The sequence below is a fragment of the Pteropus alecto genome, unplaced genomic scaffold, assembly GCF_000325575.1.
Source record: "Pteropus alecto unplaced genomic scaffold, ASM32557v1 scaffold44, whole genome shotgun sequence".
Classification (NCBI taxonomy): Eukaryota; Metazoa; Chordata; class Mammalia; order Chiroptera; family Pteropodidae; genus Pteropus; species Pteropus alecto.
The window spans coordinates 4,980,426-4,993,476 of record NW_006436812.1 but is presented as its reverse complement, the minus strand read 5'-3'; the positions used below and the strand labels follow the sequence as shown (position 1 = coordinate 4,993,476).

Sequence of the window (13,051 nt, the reverse complement as noted above, 5' to 3'; positions counted from 1 at the left end):
GAAAGAATGAAGTTGGATGCTTTTCCCACATCATATATAAAATTTAACTCAAATGGATCAAAGATCTACATGTAAGATCTAAAGCTATAAAACTCTTAGAGGAAAATATAAGAGTAAATCTCCGTAACCTTAGCAATGGTTTCTGAGATATGAAACCAAAAGCACAAGCAACAAAAGAAAACAACAGATCAAAGGGACTTCACCAAATTAAAAACTTCTGTGCTTCAAAGGCACCCTCACAAAAGTGCAAATCATGTATCTGATAAAGGACTTGTAGCCAGACTATATAAGAAACTCTTAAAACACACACACACACACACACACACACACACACACACACACACACACACACACACACACAAACACCACACACAAAAAAATAGGCAATAGATCCAAAATACAAATGGCCAATAAACACATGAAAAGATGCTCAACATCATCAGCCACTACAGAAATGCAAATCAAAGCCACGATGAGATTCTACTTCAGCCTACTAAGGTGGCTATAATCAAAAACACAGAAAATAACGAGGGTTGATAGGGATGTAGAGAAATTGGAACCCTCATACATTGCTGCTGAGAATATGAAATGGTGTAGTCACTTTGGCAAACAGTTTGACAGTTCTTCAAAAGGAAATGTATATCCCAGCAATTCCACTCCCAGGTGTATACTCAAAAGGAATGAAAACATATTTGTAAAAGAATGTTCATAGCGGCATTACTCACAGTAGCCCCAAAAGTAGACACAACCCAAATGTCCATTCAGCCATAAAAAGGAAGGAAGTATTGATATATGCTACAATATAGATGAATATGGAAAACATGATGCTAAGTGAAAGGCCAAGCACAAAAGGCCACAAACTAATACGATTCTATTTACATAAAATGTCCCAAACAGGCAAATCTATAGAGACAGAAAGTAGATTAGTGGTTGCCAGGGGCTGAGGGAGGGGGAATGGGGAGTGACTGCTAATGGGTCCGGAGTTTCTTTTTGGAATGATGAGGATGTTCTGGAATTGAATGGTGGTAGTGTTTGTATAACCCTGTGAATATACTAAAAACCACTAAATTATACACTTTAAATGGGTAATCTGTATGGTATATGAATTATATCTCAATAAGCTGTTATTAAAAAAAGTTGTATCACATGACTGCATTAATTTATATATAAGAACTCATTCAAATCTATAAATCAAGACTTTTAATGAAGCAATGGACAAGGCATAGGCACCAAAATACCTCAAGTAACCAAGAGAAGAAAACATGCACTGTATTCAAAGACAAGTTAAAGCAATGGGGGGATGAATTAATAGATAAGAATGATGATTAAATATGTTTTCAATACACAGAGACACCCAATGTTGGTGAGCAAGTACAATTGCTGCTGGCACCATAAACCTGTGTTGCTGTTAAAATGTTTTTGGAAAGCATTTTGGTAATTTGTCAACAAAGCAACAACAAAACAGTTGTCAATGAGACACAAAGAAATACTGAAGAAAAGTGGGTATAAATACAGTTAAAATTTCAGATAGGTATTAGAAAGGATTAGATAGCATAAAGTAAAATTGGAAATACAAAAAAGTTATAACCACAACCATAAAAAAATTTCTAACTCTGACCATGAAGTGTTCTTGCAGTGACATCATTAGCTTACTCACCACCAGACTGCTATAGAACAACACGAAATGAACTCAGGGCACCCAGATCTGTTTCTAACAGTATTTTCCATTAAAAGAACCCAGGAGAGCACCTGACTCCATGTCCTGGAAACAAAAGACGATCGATATGGTCCAAGAATGCCTTGGTGGGTCTGAAAAGGAGGTGCCTTCATGAGTCGTGGCAGCAGGAAAGAGCAGGGAAGCTGGACTATAGGGGCTGCCAATGGCCAAATTGTGCTGTAAACACTAAAAAGAGATCAGTAAGTACAGCTAATCAGAATAAGCTGAAACTGGGAAAAATCATGAGTCTATAACAATACATACAGGTGACAGAAAGCATATCAATATTGTAACATAAAAACAAGCTGAATACAACTGAATGCTTAATTTTATAAATTTAAATAGCTAAGGGAGTGCAGCCAGAGCTCTGTTTCTTGTATTGTGTATCTATTTCTTCATAAAGAATAGACAAAAATATCCTTTCTACACTTACATAAAGAAGGGAGACACAGAAAACTATGAAGAAGCCAGAATCCTGCAGAAACAGCACCAAGAACAGGAAAGACAGGTGAGTACACAGTAATCGATGGTATGCAGTGGGTGACACCTCAGTCACCACAAGAGAAGAGCTAATGGAGATGCTCATCTCGAGATGCATAAAAACAAATCTAGGCGGAACATCCTGTGACCCAAACATGATGAGCACGGAGGTGAAGAGAGGCAGCAGATGGCAAAAACAGCCAAAAGCCTGGGCAGTCCCTGCAGTGCCATATAGCAGGGAGGCTCAGACAGGATCACCCTGGAATACACTCTACGTCCCATTCTCAGCCAAGGAGCCATCATCAAGAACTCTGGAGCTGCACCACAGTTGAGAGGAGGTTTCTTTTACTGGTAAGATCATTGTGACTCCAAGCAAAGTACAAAAATATGAAAGAATTAACCAACCACACAGTATCAAGGAAATATTAGGAGAATATAATGAACTGACTTTGTAAAAAACATCTAAGAGAACCAAATTTTTTTAAATGTGGCACCTGGTGCTGACATGACAGTGCTATAGGTCTCTAGCTCAGCAGTTCCCAACCTTTTTGGCACCAGGGACCGGTTTCATGGAAGACAATTTTTTCCATGGACCAGGTGGAGGGGGTGGTTTCAGGATGATTCAAGTGCATTACATTTATCGTATACTTTATATCTATTATGTTGTCATATATAATGAAATAATTATACAACTTGCCATAATGCAGAATCACTGGGAGCCCTGAGCTTGTTTTCCTGCAACTAGACAATACCATCTGGGGGTGATGGGAGACAGTGACACCTGAAGTGTGTTGCTTATGTCCAGTCTACTCCATAATCTCATTTTGGTTGCTGTCACTGCAAAAAACCCTGCTTCACAAAGATAGGATGTTAGAAATAGAAGCAGGCTTTTCAGTGCTTTTATGGCCATCTCACGATATTCTGCCTTCAATCCAGAATGTACGGAGATTTAAAGTTGTCTCAAACATACTTTTAAGGACATCATCATTTGCGATCTCAAACAGCTGATCCTCTTCTAGCATGGACAAAGTTGATTCACCTGGCTTATTCGTAAATGGGTCACAGATCTATTCCTTCTTTTGTGGTTGGGAAGTAATGCTCAAACTCTTTTGAAAGCTGAGACGGGATCATGCACCAGCTGGGAGAAAGAAAGCCCTGGCTCAATCAATCGCTAATGTTTGAAACATCAAAAATCCCAATGTTCACTCATCGCCCCTATAATTTCCATTTGGCTTTGAATGCAGCCACTTTATCTACCAACTTGAACACAGTTGTCGTTCTCCCCTGAAGTGAAAGACTGAGTTGGTTAAGCAGGTTGATATGTCATACGACCAAGTTTTGTGACCCATTCTGTGTCACTGAAATGTGCTGCCAGTGTTAACTGTTTTTCTAAAAGAAATCTCTGGAGCAGCTCTCATAACTCAAAAACTCTGGCCAGTGATCTACCTTTAGAAAGCCATCTCACTTTTGTGTATAAGAGAAAACGTGTGTGCTCTGTGTCCATCTCACAGAGCTGCGCAAACAGATGTGAGTTAAGGGCATGTTCTTTAATGTGGTTGATCACTTTAATCACATCCTGCAAAATGTTAAGTTCAGGTGACATTTTTTGGCTAGCCAGCTTTTCTCTATGGATGCTACAGTACATAGACTCACATTTAGAAACGACCTCTTTGACACGAGTAGTGTCCAGAAAGCCATCCAGTCATGGCAGCCACTCTGTCCGTGCATGTACCAACACAAAATGACCAATTCAGTTTCCCTAATATGTTATCATTCAAAGATTTGAATAGTTCTGCAGCTGTGGTGTTGGTTTGGCAACAAAAGCACACATAACATATCCTCGTACACATTCTCCTTAAAAACACATCACGTAAAAATGCTTTGTTGTCAACGTCGGTAGACTTGTCAACCAGGATTGCATACCAGTGACTCATTTATCCTCTCTAACAACTGTGCCTCAATATCCTATGCTGTTTCATCAATTCATCTAGTTATGGTGCTAGCTGAAATAGGAACACGTGCCATCTTTTGAACCACAGCCTCTCCTAAAAGTTCATGACAAATGTCCTTAGCAACAAGCAGGTAATAGTAAAGGGCTTCTTAGCTTCAGCAATGCGGTTAGCCACGAAGAATGATGCTCTCAGGGCAGACACGTTTAGTGAACTGGCAGCCTTCAATAATTATTTCCATTCTTCATGTTCACGTTTAAAAAAAAAAAAACCTCCAAGGCTTGTCTTTTAATGCATGGTGTTTCGTTTCCATGCAGCAAAGCAGTTTTGAAGGTTTCATGGCTTCGTTGGATAGCCAGTCACCACATATTATACAAAGCGGGCTTGGAGAATGTGAATCACCTGTTGCAATGAACCCATAATTTAAGTAGGATTCTAGGTATTTTCTTTTAAATGCAGCTTTCTTTTTGTTGGTAGTCTTAGAGTCTTTGGCTGTCTCATCAGTAGGTCTTTCCCCCTTTTCAAAGAAGCTCTCCAGTGACTTTTTTTTTTTTTTAACTCATCTGGCTAGGGTTAGCTTGTGGGCTTACTAAAACTCTGAGACAAGTCCACAGTGCGAAAAAGAAGCATGGACAGAAGAGGTAAACAAAATGATGGGCAGGCCATGCGCAGACTAAAATAAGTGTCAGATTCTGACTTAAAGCCTGCCACCAGATATAGCTGTACAACTGAAGTACATCAGTTCATTTGCCTCTGTAAAGCCTGCCACCAGATGCAGCTTAATTGTCACTTGCCACTCACTGATAGGGTTTTGATGTGAGTCTGCAAGCAACTGATTTATTATGGTCTCTCTGTAGTCAAACCTCTCTGCTAATGTTAATCTGTATTTTCAGCCGCTCCCCATCGCCAGCATCACTGCCTCAGCTCCATCTCAGCTCATCAGGCATCAGATTCTCATAAGGAACACCTGACCCAGTTCCCTTGCATGTGCAGTTCACGATAGGGCTCACGCTCCTATGAGAGCCCAAAGCACACCATTTCTTTATGGAAAACTGCTGTTTTCTTGAATTCCCCATGGCTCAACAATAAATCAAGTGTGCCTTATACATTTCATAAACATTCCATCTCATGAGAGGTACTAAGGGTTGGACCAAGCTCTGGGGTTCAGTCAGCACCTTAATAATATGCCCCTATAAACAAAGCACACAATCATAACTATACTAAAATAAAATTCAATTATTTCCTCCAGAGATTAGCAGGAACTTTGACCCTCGGGGGCAGAGGTAAGTGGGAAAGAAGTCACGGTTGCCAGGCTGAGGTTTATTAAGAACCATGGTAGGCCTGGACTGTCCTCGCCAGCTGGGACAGCTACGCTGTGAGTGAGGGCTGTGCACACAGAGCGCTGAGCGCCTCACAGGGATCCTGTACACAGCCTAGGAGGAAATGCTCCCTGGGCCTCCAGGGTCATCCCGAGTGCAGACCCTCAGGCCCAGGACTGAAGAGCAGCAGGATGAAGGAACACAACACGAAGGAGGGGAAGCAGGAGGCAGCACTCCACACAGCAAGTCCTGGGCACTACAGCACTGCTTCTATCTACCTGGCCACATGCCCGATCGGCAGCTATCACTGCCCCACAGGATGGAGGAAGGTGGGAGCACCACGTGTCTCTGTCATGCCCTGCCCCACCAAAACTGTCCCACCAAGCATGTAAATCAGATCAACAGGTCTTACCTAAGTTCACCTGGGTGACCAGTTGCCTGCCAAGCAAGGCTCAAGGAGACAACAGAAGAGGCCCACAGGACAGTGACAAATAATTCAAAACTGAAAAGTAAACTACTGAGTAAAATCTCAAACATGAAATGTGTAAATAACAAAATGAGACCAGCTAATTCATGAACCTGAAAAAATGTAACTGTGTATCAACATGTTTCTATGCTCAATGACAATTCTAGCAAAGGCACCAACATATCTGTCACATAAAGGTTTCTGGTACACTCAGGGGACAGCCCATTGATTCTTCTCAGTGAAATCAGGTGTCATAAGCCAGCAGTCCCCAATCTTTTTGGCAACAGAGACCAGTGCTCCTATGAGAATCTAATGCCTCATGATCTGAGGTGGAGCTGGGGAGCAGCTGCAAAAACAGGTGAAGCCTTGGCCCACCACACTTTCTGCTGTGCAGCCTGGAGGGTGGGAGGTTACTGGGGACCCCTGACATAAGTGACATCCAAGAGCAGTGAGGAGTTTTCCAAAGGTTCAGCCACAGTGGCTGAGGAGGCAAGGCAGAAGAGGTAGCAGGTCCACGGGAAGCAAGGGTGCAATGGAGACCTGCGTGTGACCACCATCAAACTTCCTGACTGCTACCTGAATAAGTGCCCAGCCAAAGGAGAGCAGTCTCCCCAAAGACAATGAGAAGGTTAAGTCTGATGAGACTATGGCTTACAAGCGTGTGTTTCTGAGAGCTTTCTTTTCTTTTTATCAAAATGGTATCTTTAGTTACATATTTAAAAAGTCTCCAGAAAAGATCTTCAAAGGAGAACACTGTTCCTTAAAAAATGTAGGTTTACACCAGAGCTAGGCTAGGCCAGCCCCACATTCAGATGCCACTCAGGTAGGCACCCGCAACCTCTGCCTGTTCCCAGACTCCATGGCAGAACCTGACACAAAAGACTCTGTGACAACAAGCGATACCTAGATACCTACTGATAAGGAAGCAAAACGCTACAGGATAAAACCTGCTCACTTGCCCTCTGATACCCATCCACACGTTGAGGAAGGTAAGCATCACAGAAAATGCCCAGGTCACTTGAGCAGGTGAGAAAAGAGACAGGAAGTGTCATGAGCACTGAGATTTAAAGGACAGGAAGTGTGTTTTGTTGTTACTGGTGGTATTTGCTGGGGTGGCAGAGAGTGAGTGAGAAATGAATCAGGCAGAAACAGCCACAGAGATGGCATTGCAGAGATGCCTTTCTTTCTGCAAAATTCAAACATCTAATGTGCTGCTTTGTGTACACACATTTGGATGTAGAGGAGTCCAAGTTTGATCCCTGGGCAGTCCCAAAAACACCTGGGCGGCCCAGATGTGCCACCATACCAAAGCTCCTTCCTCAAGTGAGCGCCTGTGTCTATTCCACGAGCAATGAGACTGAGAACAAGCAACAGGCTCGGACTTGGGGCTGCCCCAACATGGGGCTCATTCTGGGATCTGCCATGGCTATGCTACAGTTTGTTAGACAAACTCCACCACCATGTATTCCCAGTCTTACAAAGTTTGGGACCATTGATGCATGTTCTATCCCAGTGGTTCTAAAGTGGGGCGATTCTACCCCCGTCCCCAAAGGGATCCATAGCAATGTCTGGAGACATTTTGGGTTGTCATAAGGGGAAGAGAGAAAGTATTACTGGCATCTAGTGGGTAGGGGCAGGGATGCTGTAACACCCTACAATGAACAGGACAGGCCCCACAACAAAGGAGGATCAGGCCTAAAAGTCCACAGTTTCTGGTTGAAGTCCTGCTCTATCCTCATGGCTTTGACACTGCTGTTTCCAAACGCCAGCCTTTGACATTTCACTTTCTATAAGATTGGGAGGAGAAGCGACTGAGCGCACTGACCTGCTTGCAGCCTTGCAACCCGTCCTGGAACAGCTGCTCCCGTGGGGTTCCCTCCCTCTCTTTCCGAAGGAGCCCCTCCCCACCCCCACAGCAGGTAAAAGGCATTAAGACAATCCTGGGGCTCATGTTCTTAGCATTGTACCCTGTGGGTCGTCCAGGATTGAGATCTTGGGTAGAGAAACACTATGTTCTGCATACTTCACATAGCCTGTCACAAGATAAAAGTTGGAGCCCAGGTTTTTCCCACCTGTAAACATTAATGCTAACTCTTACCTTTACAAGGTGCCTGGCAAGTTTACCCAGCCCCAAAGCATAATTCCTGTGAGAGGTTTAAAGGCGCTTAAAATAAGCCTCTCCTTTAAGGGACACATGCCACCTTACCATAAATTAACAAACTAATTAGCCACCTTCCTTTGTGTTGGCAGCTGGCTGAAACCATCCGCATGCTCTGTGGGTACAGAATGCTCTGGACCTGCAGCAGAGCCAGGCCTGCTTTGGTTTGGGGGCCACAGTCAGAGGAGAGAACAGGGTGGGTGTGGAGGTACGGGAGGGTGGGAAGGTGGTCCCGGGGCCAGGCTGAGAGAGGGCAGGGAGAGGATGCTGGCAGCACCCACACTGCACAACCACCATCCCCCTCCACCGAGAATTCCAGGGCTCCCCGCATCACCCCAGGAACCTCTCTAGCCTCCCTGCCCCGCTCAGCAGGCACATTTGGCTCATTGCCACAGCTCACAGCACATCCCACAGCTCCATGTCACAGTCCTGGGAGGGTCGAGGGGAGCTCCGAGGCCTCTAACTCGCCCAGCGCAGACAACGCAGATTGTGAAATGACTTCTCGAAGTACTCCTGACTCTACAAAGCCACGGTTTTTCTGTTATTTCATAAAAATATAGGCTCTCCTTTTACTCGTCACAGTGTCTTAAAGGAGGTAAGCTACTACAGTATTAACCCCATCTACTGAAAAAACATGGCCACTGTGCCAGCCAGGGTTCAGGGACATGACCTACCTAAGGCAGACGTGGTCCCTGCCCCGAGGAAGCTACATCCTAATGGGGCGACGGACCTGACGACACTCACAGAACTGGTGGTTAAAGCTGTGAGGGTGACCGTGGCCGAGATGGCTGAGTGCCGGGGCTACAGAGCAGACCCCTGGCTGCTGTGGGGCCGGAGTGTGGGTTGGCAGGCGGCTCGGAGGGAGCGGCCTCAGGTGGAATGGGCAGAGGGCTGCAGCACTGTCCAGGGGACGGTGATGGAGGCTCGGATGGTGCTGAGATGGCAGGGAGGGAAATACGTACAGAAAGTAAAATGTAGTAAGAGCTAATCATGCATCATGCGTTTTATAGTTTCACTTTCCCCTAATGTTTCAGATTCAAAGTAGAGCAGCCTTCATGAGTCAGAAAGAAAGACCAGCCATTCTGAAGTCAACATCCAAGTAAGAAGAGAAAGAACTCTGGAGTTTGGACATGGCACGAAGCATTGACGTCAGACACACCTGCTTTTCCATCACACGCTTTATGTGAAATGGCAGGGACTCCACCAGCACCTCACAGGAGCCTCAGTGATTTGAGGCAAATGCAGAGAGCTCAAAACCACGCTGCTTCATCCGCTTCCTCAACACAGGTTCACTGAGCACCTACTATGTGCCACCCATGCTTCTGGTCACTGGAGAGACCAAAGACCAAAACCGAGCCTGTGCCCTCACAAAACCCACATTCTAGTGGGGCAGCTAGATCCCCTCAAAACCAAAACCCAGGGACACATTACAGTGTGTCGGGTGATGATAATTGCTGAGAAAAATACAGCAGCGAAGGCAGACATGGGTATCTGGTGTGGAGTGGTGCAAATTCAAACAATCAGAGAAGCCCTCACTGGGAAAGTGACATTGGAGCAAGGACCTAGGGAGGTGGTGAAAACCCTAAAGACAGCTGGAGACAGCTTTCCTGGCAGAAGACTGGCCAGAGCAAAGGCCTCAAGGCAGGAGCAGCTCTAGACTCACAGCTGCCAAGCTTGGCCTACAGCACAGGCCACTTCCAGACAAAACCCCTGGCAGGGACCCTGACAACCCAAAACACTCCTTCTGAGCACCTCTAACCACAGGACTGGGAGCCTGAGAAACAGGGCTGCCCATGAGGACTCAGGTGCCTCTTGCACCAGAGTCTGACGTCAGCCTAACCCAGGAGGTACTCTCCAGCATCAGCCCTAGGCTCCGAGATGCTGGCCATCAGACAGACCACTGCCGCTCCAAAATCGTCCTGGCAGTGTCCCCTCTGAACCAGCCTTCTGGGTGCAATGATACAGGAACTCCTCAGGGGTAGCCTCCCTCCTTGGTGAAATTCTGCGATTTCCTTCCTGCCTCGGCCACACTCGCCAGCCAAGCGCCTCAGCCCAAGACCAGTCTCAGGGCCTCTGCCTGATGGACATGTTTACAGGAAGAGTTGACACGGTGCTCATGTTTTCCCTTCCCGGGCATAACCCACTGGCACAGGTATTTTAATGAATAATTTTACTTCTGCAGTTCAAGAAAATGATGTTTGCAACTTTATCTTGTAAAGCATTTTTTAAGCATCAACTATGAAATGAAAGGCCAGAGAAAAAAAGCCCTCTTCCTGTGTGAAAGTCCAAAAGCTTGTTTGTACCACAGATGTTCCCCTAAACGGCTAATTTTTTAACATTCTGAGGCAGTGATTAAGCTGCACGAACAGCCAGGTTCCGGAGGACACCTGCTGACCAGCAGCCACGTGTGGGGTGGGGGCCTGGTCAAGCTCCCGGGGCACTCCCTCCACCCTGCCACCTCAGCCCTGTGGGGGCAGCAGAGCCCAGGGAGCCCAGGCATCCCGGAGCTGGCAGGTGAGTCATTCCCTCCCAGCACAGCCCAATCAGCTGGCCACCCACTTAGTGACCCAAAATTATTATAAGTAAATACTTATGGTTACTCAATAGCTTCTGTAGAAACATAAAGCAACAAAAACCCTAGGTGTGCCTGTCCATTATCTGTCTCCCTCACAAAATGGAGCTGGTCACAGAGACGTTCTCAACAACATGGCCCTCTGCCTGGTCCTGCGGACACCAAGTCACCATGAGAGTTATGAACGCAGACCTGTCCTAAACACACACACGCACACCGCCGCACCCCAAATCCAAGTGCCTTATACCCAAGGGAAGTCTGGGAGCTGTGGCCTGCCTAGCGAACAGCTTCACATTAGTGTCCTCACCCCCGTGGCTCCCGATGGCCAAAGCCCCACATCAATGCCGCTCCTTTCCCTCCAGGAGCTTCCCACAGGCTGTGCCCCAGACCTCATTCTTCCCCTATCACTTCTCAGGATGAGACCCCATCCGTCTCCCCACCTCACCTCTCAGGATAGGACCCCTTCTGTGCTTCCCTCTTCCTACCTCCTGTGCACCGACAGGATGAGCTTCTATAACCACATCGCTGCTGAGAACAAGGGAACGCGTGCCCTTGGCACAGCTCTACCAAGAACAGGGAAGGATGGCTGTTCTCAATGAACTTGACTAGGAGACTCAGCCATCGACATCGGCCCCTTTGGGGTCTCCGGAAAAGTGGGTCTCGCCATGTCCCCACAATTCCACTCACCATAAACCTCCTATACCTGTCAGTGTGTTGTGACAAATCGGTAAGTGGGAATGTCACCTGCTGTGCTTGCCCCACCTTTGCAGGGCAGGCACACAAGGTTTTGGGATTTCAGCCAAGACTACAACCAGCCCTTCGCAACAGCATCTCTGATAGGAAGCCAATCCCAAGTTTTAAACCACTGACTTCCAAACGAACTTGTAAAAATACAGTCCATGTGTAAACTGGGCATTTTCTGTAGGCTTCAATTTGTCTCACAGTTTGTATGTAAGACCTTAAGAGTCTCAACTTCTTTGCCTTTTTCCGTACTGAGTTCAGCAGCCTCCTCTTACAAGCAGAAATTCTCAAGGGAAAATTACTTTGAAATCAAATTATATTTTCATACCCACCAAAAGCATATCACGGCTCAATTTAACTATGTATTACCTTGCTTAGCCACTAAGAGTTAGGAAAACATCGGCATCAACACATCCAGTATCCAACATTCAGAGCTGCTAAAGATAACAAACATTTGATTGACAAATATATTAAAATGCAAGTGAATCTGGGGCAAAGGAAATAAATGACCCTTGGATTTCTTTTCCCGCTACCATCGAGTCTCACTAAGGAGACACCTTGCCACCTCCAAGTTACAGACAAAAGCTTCCCTAACCCTCAGGAGACTAACTGCCAGGTAGACGAAAGCTGATTTTTAAGGTACAGAGCCATATGTTCTTGAAGAACACCTTGCAGTCCTTAATTACCGGGCAGCATGACAGAGTTGCACTGGGCAGATGAGGAAGTGGAGAGGTGAGACAACTTGCCCAGGTTTCAGGAGGCCACTGCAGGTGCCTGGGGGAGAAGCCACAGCAGGCGGCCAGAGGCGGCTTCCCAGGGCACCAACAAAGAAGATGGGACCAACTGAAGAAGAGCTTTCTCCTCCAAAATACTTTGAAGGGGTTGTATTAGGATGGAAGACTCATGGTTTTTCCTCCTCTGTTTTGAAATGTAGTTTAAAACACTTGACAATAATAGATGATTTCTCCATTCATCCCTCCAACAGGCAGTCACTGAACACCTACCAAATGCCCAATCCTGCCTGAGCTTGGGGACTAGGTGAAGAGCAGACAGCGTCTGAGTCAGCGCCAGGAGGCCAAGGAATTGAATTTGGGGGAAGAGAGTTGACTGATATTCCTCGGATCCTCCTGGATCTTTATCTGCCCCTGCATCTCTATCGCTTTAGTAAGAATAAAATGGAAATTGAGCAAGAATTTCATATGAAGACTGAGCTTGGGGAGTTTGAAGCTAGATTCAGGGTCCTTACCATAAGAAACAGTCTTTCACCTGAGGGGGAGCCCTTTGATCTGCACCAAGACCAAGGATTCAAAGCTGGGGGCTTACCACCCCATATTTGAACAATCTCAACTGGATTCATTAAACATGTCTTGGCTCTTAAAATGAGTTTTTAAAATTTCTGAAAATCTGCTGAAGAAGAATCTAATTCCAGGCTATCACAAGTATAAACAGATCCAAAAGCTTAATCAATAGTTACTAAACTGTGCATACCTTTTGTGTGTGAACTAGTAACATGGCCTCGGGTAGACAGTTACAGTTATAGGGACCAGCAGAGAAGGAACTCTTAGAATGGGCACTCTGCCCCTCAATAGCCATCTGACCTTGAACAAGTTATGTCACCTCTGTGGCACAGACCCTTTACCTCCTGGTCA

General features: G+C 45.7%; 1 protein-coding gene and 1 long non-coding RNA gene across 2 annotated transcripts in view; one reads left to right on the top strand and one right to left on the bottom strand.

Annotated features, from left to right (window-relative positions):
* The window catches only part of PDPK1 (3-phosphoinositide dependent protein kinase 1), a 74,056-nt gene that overhangs the window by 47,497 nt on the left and 13,508 nt on the right, over positions 1-13,051 (bottom strand). The window lies entirely within an intron of this gene.
* On the top strand, positions 7,507-9,547 carry LOC107195839. Its single transcript, XR_001517089.2, has 2 exons — positions 7,507-7,850; positions 9,124-9,547. It is a non-coding gene; the product is annotated as an uncharacterized LOC107195839 (long non-coding RNA).